Source organism: Bos taurus, chromosome 23 (genome assembly GCF_002263795.3).
Source record: "Bos taurus isolate L1 Dominette 01449 registration number 42190680 breed Hereford chromosome 23, ARS-UCD2.0, whole genome shotgun sequence".
Taxonomy (NCBI): Eukaryota; Metazoa; Chordata; class Mammalia; order Artiodactyla; family Bovidae; genus Bos; species Bos taurus.
In genome coordinates, this window is record NC_037350.1 from 31,031,743 (window position 1) to 31,045,720 (window position 13,978).

The 13,978-nt window shown below is 40.7% G+C and overlaps 1 long non-coding RNA gene and 2 other non-coding genes across 3 annotated transcripts; all 3 read right to left on the reverse strand.

Annotated features, from left to right (window-relative positions):
* Positions 1-254: 254 nt before the first annotated feature.
* Positions 255-3,604, reverse strand: LOC100847609 (uncharacterized). The gene is made up of 3 exons (XR_239611.5): positions 3,310-3,604; positions 1,628-1,733; positions 255-1,248 (listed from the first exon to the last, which is right to left on the reverse strand). It is a non-coding gene; the product is annotated as an uncharacterized lncRNA (long non-coding RNA).
* Positions 3,605-8,098: 4,494 nt separating this feature from the next.
* Positions 8,099-8,172, reverse strand: TRNAI-AAU (transfer RNA isoleucine (anticodon AAU)). Its single transcript has one exon. It is a non-coding gene; the product is annotated as a tRNA-Ile (tRNA).
* Positions 8,173-9,841: 1,669 nt separating this feature from the next.
* TRNAI-AAU (transfer RNA isoleucine (anticodon AAU)) lies at positions 9,842-9,915 on the reverse strand. Its single transcript has one exon. It is a non-coding gene; the product is annotated as a tRNA-Ile (tRNA).
* Between the last annotated feature and the right edge of the window lie 4,063 nt (positions 9,916-13,978).

Consider the following 13,978-nt stretch of genomic DNA (forward strand, 5'->3'; position numbering starts at 1 on the left):
ATTAAGAGATGAGTTTGCAATTCAATTTCATTTTATATTTATAACTTATCAAGATATTAATACACTCACAGTGATTTGCTGTAACAAAAACTGCAATAACAATGCAGGAAACAAATTGTTAACTTAAAGCTATATAGTCATACAGAGAAGTACAACAGAGTAGATAAAAAAACGACCATATTACAATACAATGTATTTTTGTGGAGTGCGGGAATGAAAATAAAGTTCAAATACAAAAGAGAGGATATAAAATGTCAAATGTTAAAGAAAATTTATTTTTTTTTAATAGATGATAGTCCATTAACCAAATATTCACTACGGTATTTAGATTTGTTTAGAAGAGTGATGGTACACATTTTTAAAATGCCACAAATTACAATGTACTGGGAATCACATTCTTTACAACTATTTGAACTTATGATTTGAAATTTTTAGATACTGATCTAAAAATGTACAAGGGGTACATAATTTTTCAAAGGGGTATGCTTTCAAATTTTGAAGGCTACTACTCTAGAGCAGGAATTCTTAACATGTGATGTCACACAGTGGCTATAAACACAGATTTAGGAGTTAGTCTTACTAGTTGTGTGACATTGGGCAAGTGACTGAAATTCAGCTCAGTCTACTTACCTATAAAATGGGGACAGTAAAAATACCCTATCTATAAAGTTGTCAAACTTCAGTAGACGCTAGAATCACCTGGAGGGTTTGTTAAAACACAGACTGTGGGCCCTGTTCCCAGAGATTCTGCCTGAGGAGGTCTGGGGCCAGGCCTCCGAACCTGCATTTCTAACAAATTTCCAGGTGAGACTAATGCTGCTTGCTCCTTTCATCTCTCATAAAGTCATTCACTGTATGGATTAAAAATGTTAGTACATAAAGCAATTGTCCTTCAATTAAAAAATAAATAAATTTTAAAAATATATATGTGCTTAAAAAAAAAGTTAGTACATAAAAATTCTTAGAAGTCGACTGGCCCAAAGCAGGTACTAACACACATTAGCCATATCATCAGTTAGAATTTGATTCACTGCAAAAGAAAATTTTACTGCAGTGGATTAAACAAAAAGGAGTTTGTATATATCATTTAACAAGAGGTCCTGAGGTCAATCATCCAGGGCTGGCACCACTGGTCAAGAATGCCATGAAGTTCCCAGGCTCCTTCTGTCTTCTTTGCTCAATTGTCTTTGCTCAGTGGCTTTCATTACCATAGATTGAGAATAGCTGCTGTTCCTCCAGGAGTCTTGTCTGAATTCCAGATAGGAAGAGAGAAGAGAAAAGGAGCAGAGGGTAGAATTGATGGAGCATGCCAGCCAAGTCACAGACCCTCCCTTTCATAATTTATTTTTTAGAGAAGTCACTTGCTTTTAAAAAATGTTTCCAGAAGTTCCCAACATGTGGTGAATGGAGCTAATAAAATTAATCAACATTTAGTAAAATAGACTCAACAGTACTAGCCACACTTCAAGTGTTCAACAGCCACAGGTAGCCAGTGACTACCATGGTGGACAACACAGATGTAGGACATTTCCACCATTATGCAAAGTTCTATTGAATGACATTAGACTACAAGATGCACCTCTAAGTCTCCTACAAGATCTATAAAGCTCTTTCTCTCCAGACTTACCTGCTGTTGCTATACACTTTAGCAAAGGTCAGCAGGCTATTTCTCAGGCCTGCATTCGTTTACAATTCTGCTACCCGGGATTGTACTCTCTCTCCACCTCGTCCATCTAGAAAACAAGAATCCTTCTTTATACACACATATTCAAAAAGCCAGAAGAACTGAACATGATGCAAGACGTATTTCTGAGCATACCTTCTCTTTTATCTACCATTACTACAAAAAATAGCAGATCCAAGAGATTATTCAGTCTTTTAAAAAATCACACAAAAAACAGCTTGATTGAAAAATGGGAAAGGAACTTGAACAAACATTTCTCCAAAAAAGATATATTAATGGTAATAAGCACAGGAAAAGATGCGTGATGACACTAATCATTAAGCATATGCAAATCAAACCTACAGCGGTACCACCTCACATCTATATTGGCTACTATCAAAAAACTCAGAAAATAACAAGTGTTGGCAAGAAGAAGGAGAAATTGGAATTCTTGCATATTGTTGGTGGAACTGTAAAATGGGGCAATTGCTATGGAAAACAGTATGGAAGTTTCTCAAAAAATTAAAAGTACAATTACATGATCCAGCCATTCCACTTCTGGATATACACTCCCAAAGAACTTAAAGCAGGGTGTTGTGGAAATATTTGTCCAATCATATGCAATACCAGCATTATTCACAATCGCCAAAAGCTGAATGCAATCCAAGTGCCTATCAATGAATAAATGGATATACAAAACGTGGCATTGGCATGCAATGGAAGAATATTCAGCCTTGAAAAGAAATTCTGACACATGCCACAACCTGGCTGAAACCTGCAGGCTAATATATCTTCAAACATCTCTGATTTTTAAACTACAAAATGATCTTGGTTTTTTTTTTTTTTTTTAATTGAAGAAAAATCTGCTTAAACATAGAAAAAAAAAAAAAATACTGCTGAGTGCCTCAGATTAAGTAGGATAAAATGAGAACTCGCTCTACTCATTCCTTGTATTATCCAAGTGTTGGACTCAGTACCCTGCTGATAAATTTCCTTCTGAGAATCTCTCTACACAAATTAAGTGCCAGTTAGGCCTCACGGCTTCGACTAGACAGTGTTAGAAGAATGGTTTCTGCCCAGAAGAACAAAGAGTCAGATGCACTTCTTGGATCGGACAGTAGCCCAGTGGTTATTTCCACCCGCTGCACACTGGCATTACCTGGGAAATTTAAAAGCCCTCCAAGTGGTTCTAAGGTGAGAGCAGGCTGGCTGTGGAGATGTACTGATATTTTCTGATGACTAACGCCCCCAACCCCTAACCACTACACATCTCATATTTACTTGATGCCCAGAATCATCAAACAGTGCGCCTGACACAGTCGCAACATTTCTGTCTTCCGGGTAACGGTTCTCCACTAGGTATCATTATCTAGAGCACGTGATCTCTCCAGCACCTGTAGCTCAAGCGCTTGAATCTCTCCCTGCATGTGTCCGCCCCTCACAAGCACACCCAGAAACCATGACTCGCTACCTATTACCGTCCACAAGGCAAGGCCGCTTCCGGATGGACTTTGCTGATGGGGAGCGTCCACGCCTATGCCATCTGCTCTCGCGCCAGATACGCTTCTGCTTAATCTTCGATTAGGTTCAGCTCCCAAACCCGCGGGGGTTGTATTGGGGTCCGGGGATAAAGCGCCGAAACTTACTTGCCTTCATCCTTGCCCGCTGACACCTCCTGATTTTTTGCAAACTGCTGCTTCTGGGCAAGAATATGCGCCACGGGGAACAGCTCTAATCCAGACTTCGGAGTCTGAACATTTACCAAAGTCCTGCCTTTGTCAGAACAGAGGCTGCGAAGCCTGATCCTTCTCTGTCTGCCTGGAAGGTCCAGGCAGTCTTGCTTGGGCACGAGATTCAGGGCGTTTGTTCCGGAAATCGCGGAGGCCTGCTGCCAGGAAAACAAGAACGTGAACACTTACTCCTCTAGGGTTGAATAGAGAGACAGGATGGTTTACTTTCACTGGCCTTGTTTCCAGGTCCCCTCTAGGAACCTGGGAGGTTTCTGCGTCTCTGTGGTTATTTCTACAGCTTCTTGTCCCTTTACTCTGTTCTAGGCCCTGCCTTCTAAATGGGTTGGGAAAGTTTGACAGAGAAATCGTTTGGGAAAACTTCAAAAGTATATATGCAAAAAAAGAATAGTACGATGAATTCGATGTACCTGTCTCACACCTTCTATCAACTCATGGCAATTTTATTAACCTATAACCCAGCCCTCATTACTTCAGACACATTGCTTGAATCTCAGACCCGTGTCACTGATAAATTTAACACAACCCCGACTAAGATGAGTTAGACACTTGCCTCAGGCACAAAATTTAGGAGACTTCCAAAAAGCTTTGCAATAGAGACAATAACATTTGAAAGTATTTTTAAAGTAAAAATTAATGCAAAAAACTATAATGAATACAATATCAATATTTTAAATAGAGAATCAGTATTACTGATTCTTTCCTTCTGCCCAGCTCCTATATGACTGACAAAAGGCTGAAACTTAAGTATCTCTAAGAATGAGGATGCTTTTGAAAAACATAATCACAATATTATTATCACATCTAAAAAAAATACCAAAAATAAGATCATCAAGTATCCAACCATTGTTCAGACTTTACCAGTTTTATATATTTTATAAATATATTATATAACATATATTATAAAATCATATGTGAGTTACAAGGAGGGCTGGAGTGAGAATTCTCAGGCACCTTTTATCTAAGGTGTGTAAGTTATCAAGACCTTGGACATAGATCACTTGAAGCATTATGTCATCATCAAAGGTTTGGCAACAAACTTCCAACAGGCCTGGTCCAGGAAAGTTGTCTTGGGAAATCTGATATATGGGTATGAAGTTTATGTGAATGAAAGAGTAGAACAGTAGGAAAGAGGTATAAATGTGAAAGTCTCTCAGATAGTGGTAATGGTAGGTAAGGGGGTAGTAGAATGGAGTGCTGAGGAAGAAAGAAAATCAAGGAATGTGGACAGGAATAGAAACACAAAAGGAGAAACAAAGATCATAATCGGTGGCATGGGTAAAGAGGAAAGATTATTATGGCTGTGGGATAGCACAGGAAAGAAAAAAGAAGAATATGGTATTTATCAATCAGAAAGATGAGTAAAACGATCACAGTGCATGAAGGAGTAGAAACTGTAGACTGATCTATGGTGGGTAAATCTCACCATGCGAACGCTAACTAAAAAGTTAGAAGTCATTTACAGTGTTCCCAATGTTAAGGCCTTCTCTTATATTCCATCAATTGCCTAAACTCCTTTAAATTTTACTTTACTTCAAATACAGATCATTGTCTTTTTAAACCACATTATTTTGGCCTTTGTTTCCTGCTGTATAGATTTACCATAACTGCACCAGACAATGTTGTTAACTAATCAGGGATCTTAGTTGCAGAAGATAGAATCCACACAAATAAGGTAAAATTAAAAGGGATTTCTTAGGCATTCACAGAGTTTCTTGGAGACCAGAATCAAGTATAGATTACACTACACTGCCAGAAGCACTCAGCCATGAAAATGCTTCTGTAGAAATCTTACTGCTGCCACTTCTGGTTCCACAAAATCCTAGACAGTAGCTGCACATAAACCAAAATACCTGCAACAACCTTGCATATGTGAAAGGATTTCAAGCTAAAATCAAACCAGAGGATATGAAATGAAAGGTCACATACGCACCCTCTGAAGAATGGTAGGTAAGAGCTAGGAGACTTATTTCCCCTAAAATGCCTAATTTACAGAAGACAGAGACTTATCTCCTAATCAATGAGTAGCCCTTAATCTGACTGGACTTGCCCTTCTTTGCATTCTTGATCATAAATACAACCACCTCAAAAACCTCAATAGACCTACCTTGCTATATATTATGAGTTTCCTGAATTGTAATTCCTTTGCTATTCCTGAATAAACTCTATTTTTTGGTAATTTGAACTTGTCTCAGTTTACCTCTTTATTTATGTTGACATATGTCAGAAGAGCTATTCAGTCTTTATCTCACAATATTCATTTCTCCCAGTCTTACACTGCAAAGTCAAGTGGGCCTTAGGAAGCATCATTATGAACAAAGCTAGTGGAGGTGATGGAATTCCAGTGGAGCTATTTCAAATCCTAAAAGATGATGCTGTGAAAGTGCTGCACTCAATATGCCAGCAAATGTGGAAAACTCAACAGTGGCTACAGGACTGGAAAAGGTCAGTTTTCATTCCAATCCCAAAGAAAGGCAATGCCAAAGAATGTGCAAACTGCCTCACAATTGCACTCATCTCGTACGTTAGCAAGTAATGCTCAAAATTCTCCAAGCCAGGCTTCAATAGTATGTGAACCATGAACTTCCAGATGTTCAAGTTGCATTTAGAAAAAGCAGAGGAACCAGAGATCAAATTGCCAACATCCACTGGATCATCGAAAAAGCAAGAGAATTCCAGAAAAACATCTACTTCTGCTTCATTGACAAAGCCTTTGGCTGTGTGCATCACAGCAAACTGTGGAAAATTCTTCAAGAGGTGGGAATACCAGACCACCTTACCTGCCTCCTGAGAAATCTATATGCAGGTCAAGAAGCAACAGAACTGTACATGGAACAACAGACTGGTTCCAAATAGGAAAAGGAATATGTCAAGTCTGTATATTGTCACCCACCCTGCTTATTTAAGTTCTATGCAGAGTACATCATGAGAAATGCTGGACTGGATAAAGCACGAGCTGGGATCAAGATTGCCAGAAGAAATATCAATAACCTCAGATATGCAGATGACACCACTCTTCTGGCAGAAAATGAAGAGGAACTAAAGAGCCTCTTGAGGAAAGTGAAAGAGGAGAGTGAAATAGTTGACTTAAAACTCAACATTCATAAAACTAAGATCATGGCATCTGGTCCCATCACTTCATGGCAAATAGATGGGGAAACAATGGAAACACTGACAGACTTTATTTCTGAGGGCTCCAAAATCACTGCAGATGGTGCCTACAGCCATGAAATTAAAAGACACTTGTTCCTCGGAAGAAAAGCTATGACCAACCTAGACAGCATATTAAAAAGCAGAGACATTACTTTGCCAACAAAGGTCTGTCTAGTCAAAGCTTTGGTTTTTCCAGTAGTCATGTATGGATGTGAGAGTTGGAGTATAAAGAAAGCTGAGCGCCAAAGAATTGATGCTTTTAAAGTGTGGTGTTGGAGAAGACTCTTAAGAGTCCCTTGGACAGCAAGGAGATCCAACCAGTCCATCCTAAAGGAGATGAGTCTTGAATATTCATTGGAAGGACTGATGCTGAAGCTGAAACTCCAATATTTTGGCCACCTGATGCAAAGAACTGACTTCTTGGAAAAGACTGTGATGCTGGAAAAGATTGAAGGCAGGAAGAGAAGGGGACGATAGAGGATGAGATGGCTGGATGGCATCACCGACTCGATGGACATGAGTTTGAGTAAACTCCGGGAGTTGGTGATGGACAGGGAAGCCTGGAGTGCTGCAGTCCACAGGCTCGCAAAGAGCCGGGACACAACTGAACTGAACTGAGTCTTACACAAGCACATCTGCTCAGCAAAAGCTATGTGACACAGGAAATCCTAGTGACAAGGAGATCTGAGAACTGGAGATTTTACTGCTGCAGGTTTAGTGTACAGGAGGCACATTGCAACAGGTTTGCAGAGGTGTAGAGTGAGCAATCTTTACTATTGGTCATGGTTGCTACCTGGTATCCATTTCACCCTTTTTCCTTCTTAAAAAACTGATATTGTTCCAATATCCATCATTCATAAATTGAAGAACTCAGGAGACTCTACCCCCATTTTAAGTTCCAGGGCAATTTATGAGTAGTTTAAGATGAATATGTAAATCCTATACCTTTATAGGGAGAAGGCAATGGCACCCCACTCCAGTACTCTTGCCTGGAAAATCCCATGGATGGAGGAGCTTGGTAGGCTGCAGTCCATGGGATCGCTAAGAGTCGGACACGACTGACTTCACTTTCACTTTTCACCTTCATGCAATGGGGAAGGAAATGGCAACCCACTCCAGTGTTCTTGCCTGGAGAATCCCAGGGACGGGGGAGCTTGGTGGGCTGCCGTCTATGGGGTCACACAGAGTTGGACACGACTGAAGCGACTTAGCATGCACGCATGTATGCCTTTATAGATGATTGATTTACAAATTTAGGTTTAAACAAATAAGCAAAAGCATTCCCCTGCTGGCTGTTATAAGTTCAGAGGTAGGCAGGCAAGCTAAATTGTCATAATCACACTTTAATGATTGAGAGGAGAGGTTATGCTTTTCCTTTGTGTTAAGAGCAAAGAACATTTTGCCCAAAGTGCTTCAGGCTGCAATATTAAAGATAGCTGTAAGATTAGGCAGCCTAAGCGTAATACTGACAAACTGGTTAAACTTGGTTCTATTCTTGCTTCACACTGTTGGTCATCCCAGTCAGACTTAAAAGTGGCCCGTACGGGGATCGAACCCGCGACCTTGGCGTTATTAGCACCACGCTCTAACCAACTGAGCTAACCGGCCCTCATACAAACTACTACTCTTCGTTAATGGTTTAATTGCATTGACCTTCTAGAATTTCTTTATCACAAATGGGAATATCAGTCCTATATATAGTGGGTCTGCTTCTGTTAAAGGGAAACAAAAGAAAAAAGTCTATCAAGGTCAAGAATGAACCTTACCTTTCAGAACATACCTTCTTGGAACCAATGCAAATGCATTTTGTAATGCAAACTCTTCTGTAACAAGTACAAAAACCATTTTTAATGAAAATGGCAAATTGGAACATTTGATAGTAAGGACTTTGATATATCTGCATCTTGGAGACCACAGTAAAAGATGGTAAGAGAAGGGAAAAGAGTCTTTCTACCTACAGACTTTTGGGGAATGAGAAGAATAGGTGCTTGGAAGAAATACCAGCAGTATTTTTAAAGACAAATTGAATTAAAATAATTCATCCATCCAAACACGCACTCATCCATCCCTGAGCAAAAATTAAAAGCTTCCTTCCAAGAGCAAATAATGGAAATGTAATGCTAGTGATAAATGAAAGGCATATAACCTTAATAATGAGCTAGAAAAAAACTCAATGTGAAAAAGCTCTACATGAACCCAGGGAATAGTAATGAATAAAGCTTTCCATGAACAAATGAGGAACTAGGTCTGAGGTGGAAAAAAAATGAGCTGATGCTTAGGACAGGTAGAAAAAAATATACATTGAATTTGGGAATGAATGTGGTGTTGTGAGAGTAAAATGGACCTGCTTTTTAAGGTTGCTATGCAATACTTCAGTTCTAGTTTTTCAGTACTTTCTATTTAGACATCACAGGTGTAAATAAAATCTTACTTAGCCATGATTATGAACCAAAGACTATTTATGTCTTTTAAATGAATTAACATATTTAAACATAACTAATTTATGAGGTGACTGTTAAACAATCATTCTCGTTTTACAAATAACCGAGGACAGAGTTTAGAGTCAGCATTCTGATCATTTAACCTTAGAGAACTTCCTTTTCATTGTCACTAAACTGCTCCTTAAAATCGGTATTTATCTTTTTTTTAGTGGATGGCCATATTCTGAGGACCCTCCTATTCAAAAAACCAACTTTATTGCATCTTGATTTATATCCCAGGATATTAATTGCTTCAATTTTCAATTAATATTAATCTCACCACTAATACTGAATATGGAACACGGATCTGAAAACTCCTATCCCAGGTAAGGAAAACTCTGAGCATCAGCCACGTTTACTGTATTATTATGGCAGGGCAATTCTTTCTAGCAATTTTACTGTATTATGTAGTGATTCACTTCCTTTTCTTGGTTCCCCAATACGGAAAGGAGATATATTGAGAGCAAACACCCTAGAGACATTGATTTTTTTTTTTCCCCCTCTCTCTTTTTCCTCTGATTTTTTTTTCTCTCCAAGAAACAGTTTCCTTATGGAAAACAAAACAAAATGAAATAAAGAAAGGCCCTCTGTTGTACCTTTTAGCTGCCAGGTCTCTGCTATCGTTCTGTTTTGTTAATTGGAGTGGGATCTGTTCACTCCGCCTAAGCAGGTTCTAGAACCCGCTAGCAAGAAAATTTGCAGACTCTCCTTCTCTGCAAAGAAGTTCCAATGCCAAATATAGAACTCTCAGGCTAGCACAGGTTTCCATTTTAGAGGACAAAAATCGAGGTCAACCTTGGCCCGTACGGGGATCGAACCCGCGACCTTGGCGTTATTAGCACCACGCTCTAACCAACTGAGCTAACCGGCCAGGACGACACCTTTGCCCTTCACATTACAAACGACACTTAAACAGCATGGTTTTGCAGTTTACTGTGGGAAGCATAAGTTGCTTCCATTCTTTTTCTCGTCTTTCTTCATTGGCCTAGAAAATGGATGAAAAAGCTTCTCATTCTGCCTCAAGAAAGTGTCCTTCTTCCGGAAAAACTTAAAGCTCTCTCAAACTTTGGATTCTGACCCGAGAAGATTCAGGCCAACGTCCCCAGGCAGGGCTTCCTGAGACCGCGACGGGTGCATCACGGAACTGACCACGAAGCCTCCAGAGGCCTCGAAGGACTCGGCTCCGGCGCGCAAGACCCAGATTCCTCTCTACTCTTGGAGACCTTTAAGCTTTCCTCGGAAGCCTCGGGTGCCATGAACCTGAACCCTGTCGCCGCCTGGCCTCTGGGTGGTTTTGCCCGCCCCGCCACCCGGAATCCGCAGCTGTGAGCCCCAGGTATCGGGCTCCGAGCACGGGAATGTATGTGAGTCTTGGTGTTGCAGTGTTGGTCATCAAACACGTGGTGGCGCCCGACGGACCGGCTGCGGTCAGCGGGAGCGAAAGAAACTTGGGGATGGGAGAAGTGGAGACCCGGATTGGGCAACTCTGTGAAGAGGCGGGAAACCCCCTTTGAGCGGCTAAACTGCGAGGTGAACCCTGAGGGCAGGGATCAACCCAGGGAAAGGCCGGCAGAGGAGCTAATTCCCTATTCGCCCTCTGCTCTTTTCTGGATTCTACTTCTTCCCTCCTTTCCAACACGACTGTTCCTGTTAAGTTAGGGATAGTAGTGTTTTTAGAAGTTAACTGTGTTCATGGGGTTCTCAAGGCAAGAATACTGAAGTGATTTGCCATTTCCTTCTCCAATGGACTGAAATCAGATTGATTAAATTCTTTGCAGCCGAAAATGGAGACCCTCTATGCTGCTGCTAAGTCGCTTCAGTCGTGTCAGACTCTGTGCGACCCCATAGACGGCAGCCCACCAGGCTCCCCCCGTCCCTGGAATTCTCCAGGCAAGAACACTAGAGTGGGTTGCCATTGCCTTTTCCAGGAGACGCTCTATACAGTCAGCTAAAACAAGACAGGCAGCTGACTGTGGCTCAGATCATGAACTCCTTATTGCAAAATTTAGACTTAAATTGAAGAAAGTAGGGAAAATCACTAGACCATTCAGGTATGACCTAAATCGAATCCCTTACGATTATACAGTGAAAGTGACAAATAGATTCAAGAGATTAGATCTGATAGAGAACCTGAAGAACTATGGAGGGAGGTTCACTACATTGGATAGGAGGCAGTGATCAAGACCATCCGCAAGAAAAAGAAATGCAAAAAGGCAAAATGGTTGTCTGAGAAGGTCTTATGAATAGCTGAGAACAGAAGAGAAGCTAAAGGCAAAGGAGAAAAGGAAAGATATACCTATTTGAATGCAAAGTTCCAAAAAATAGCAAGGAGAGATAAGAAAGCCTCCCTCAGTGATCAGTGCAGAGAAATAAAGGAAAACAATAGAATGGGAAAGACTAGAGATCTTTTCAAGAAAATTAGAGATACTAAGGGAACATTTCATGCAAAGATAGGCACAATAAAGGACAGAAATTGTATGGACCTAACAGGAGCTGAGGATAGTAAGAAGAAGTGGCAAGAATACACAGAAGAACTATACAAAAAAGATCTTCAAGACCCAGATGACCTCGATGGTGTGATCACTCACCTAGAGCCAGACATCCTGTAATGCAAGGTCAAATGGCCTGAAGAAGCATCATTATGAACAAAGCTAATGGAAGTGATGGAATTCCAGTTGAGCTGTTTCAAATCCTAAAAGATGATGCTGTGAAAGTGCTGCACTTAATATGCCAACAAATTTGGAAAACTCAGCAGTGGTCACAGGACTGGGAAAGGTCAGTTTTCATTCGAATCCCAAAGAAAGGCAATGTCAAAGAATGTTCAAACTATTGCACAATTGCACTCATCTCACATGCTAACAAAGTAATGCTCAAAATTCTCCAAGCCAGGCTTCAAAAAATTCTCCAAGCCAGGCTTTCAGTACACGAATCCTGAACTTCCCGATATTCAAGCTGGATTTAGAAAAGGCAGAGGAACCAGAGATCAAATTGCCAACATCCGCTGGATCATTGAAAAAGCTAGAGAATTCCAGAAAAACATCTACTTCTGCTTCATTGACTATGCCGAAGCCTTTGACTGTGTGGATCACAATAAACTGTGGAAAATTCTTCAAGAGGTGTGAATACCAGACCACCTTACCTGCCTCCTGTGAAATCTGTATGCAGGTCAAGAAGCAACAGTTAGAACCAGACATGGAACAACAGACTGGTTCCAAATAGGGAAAGGAGTATGTCAATGATGTATATTGTCACCCTACTTATTTAACTTTTATGCAGAGTACATCATGTGAAATGCTGGACTGGATGAAGCACAAGCTGGAATCAAGATTGCCAGAAGAAATATCAATAACCTCATACATGCGGATGACACCACCCTTATGGCAGAAAATGAAGAGGAACTAAAGAGCCTCTTGATGAAAGTGAAAGAGGAGAGTGAAAAGGTTGGCTTAAAACTCAACGTTCAAAAAAATAAGATCATGGTATCCTGTCCCATCACTTCATGGCAAATAGATGGGGAAACAATGGAAACAGTGAGAGACTTTATTTGGGGGGCTCCAAAATCACTGCAGATGGTGACTGCAGCCATGAAATCGAAAGATGCTTGCTACTTGGAAGAAAAGCTATGACCAACCTAGACAGCATATTAAAAAGCAGAGATATTACTTGGCCCACAAAGGTCTGTCTAGTCAAAGCTATGGTTTTCCAGTAGTCATGTGTGGATATGAGAGTTGGACTATAAAGAATGCTGAGTACTGGAGAACTGATGCTTTTGAAGTGTGGTGTTGGAGAAGACTCTTGAGAGTCCCTTGGACAGCAAGGAGGTCAAACCAGTCAATCCTAAAAGAAATTAGTCCTGAATATTCATTGGAAGGACTGATGCTGAAGTTGAAACTCCAATATTTTGGCCACATGATGCAAAGTACTGACTCACTGGGAAAATCTTTCTCTGATGCTGGGAAAGATTGAAGGCAGGAGGAGAAGGGGACAACAGAGGATGAGATGGTTGGACGCTCCAGGAGTTGGTGATGGACAGGGAAGCCTGGGGTGCTGCACTCCGTGGGGTCGCAAAGAGTCAGACTGGACTGAGGGACTGAACTGAATTGACCTGTTTGCATATGTATTTATGTATATTACATAGTTTCTTTTGGATAGGCACTGCTAGTAAATAAAGTTTTAAATACAATACTTGGTATTCACTTTTTTTTTTTCCTGGAAATGGGAATCATACTCTTTGGTTGGCTGAATCTGCCATTTTTTTCTTGCTTTCCATTTCACTAAAATTTTGCTTTTAATATCATACATATAAATTATTCTTCTGGCCCTTCAGCACCTTTCACTAACTTTGTACATCTTTTAATCAACTTGTACATGTCTTCATTTGTTTTGTTCTTTGGTGAAAATTCTGAAAGTTTGTATAGCAGAATGTTATTAGTAGTACCTGACATTCTGGTTCTACTCAGGTACTTGGTATGTTTAAGTGGTTTTTGAGAACCTGGGCCCTATTCAGACTTAGATGGTAGACTGTAGTCGCTTGCTTTGTGTTAAAGGTCAGTTTCCTGGGAAATAAACACTGCGATGGAGATAGAGATGCCAAAGCAGTGACCCAGGGGAGGCTGCAAGGCCGGCTGCAGGGCCAGAGCTTGCCTCCTCCTCCACCCCTAGCCCCCACCCCCCACCCCTACCCCACCGCCTCTGCTGATTCATAGCAGCTCCAGCTGGCAGCAGCCTTTTCTGGGGATGGCTGCTGCTGAAATTCCTCAGAGATAACCAATTGCTTCTCCTTGAGCCTGGTGTAAGATGGTGTTAGAGTCTTATTAGGACCACTCTTAGAATCGACCGCAATAAGAGGGTGAAGGAAACAGGATTAGGAAGAGGCAAAAGCTGAACTTGATGTTGTAAAAGAAGCCTCAGTTCAGCTTACCAGGATATCTGAA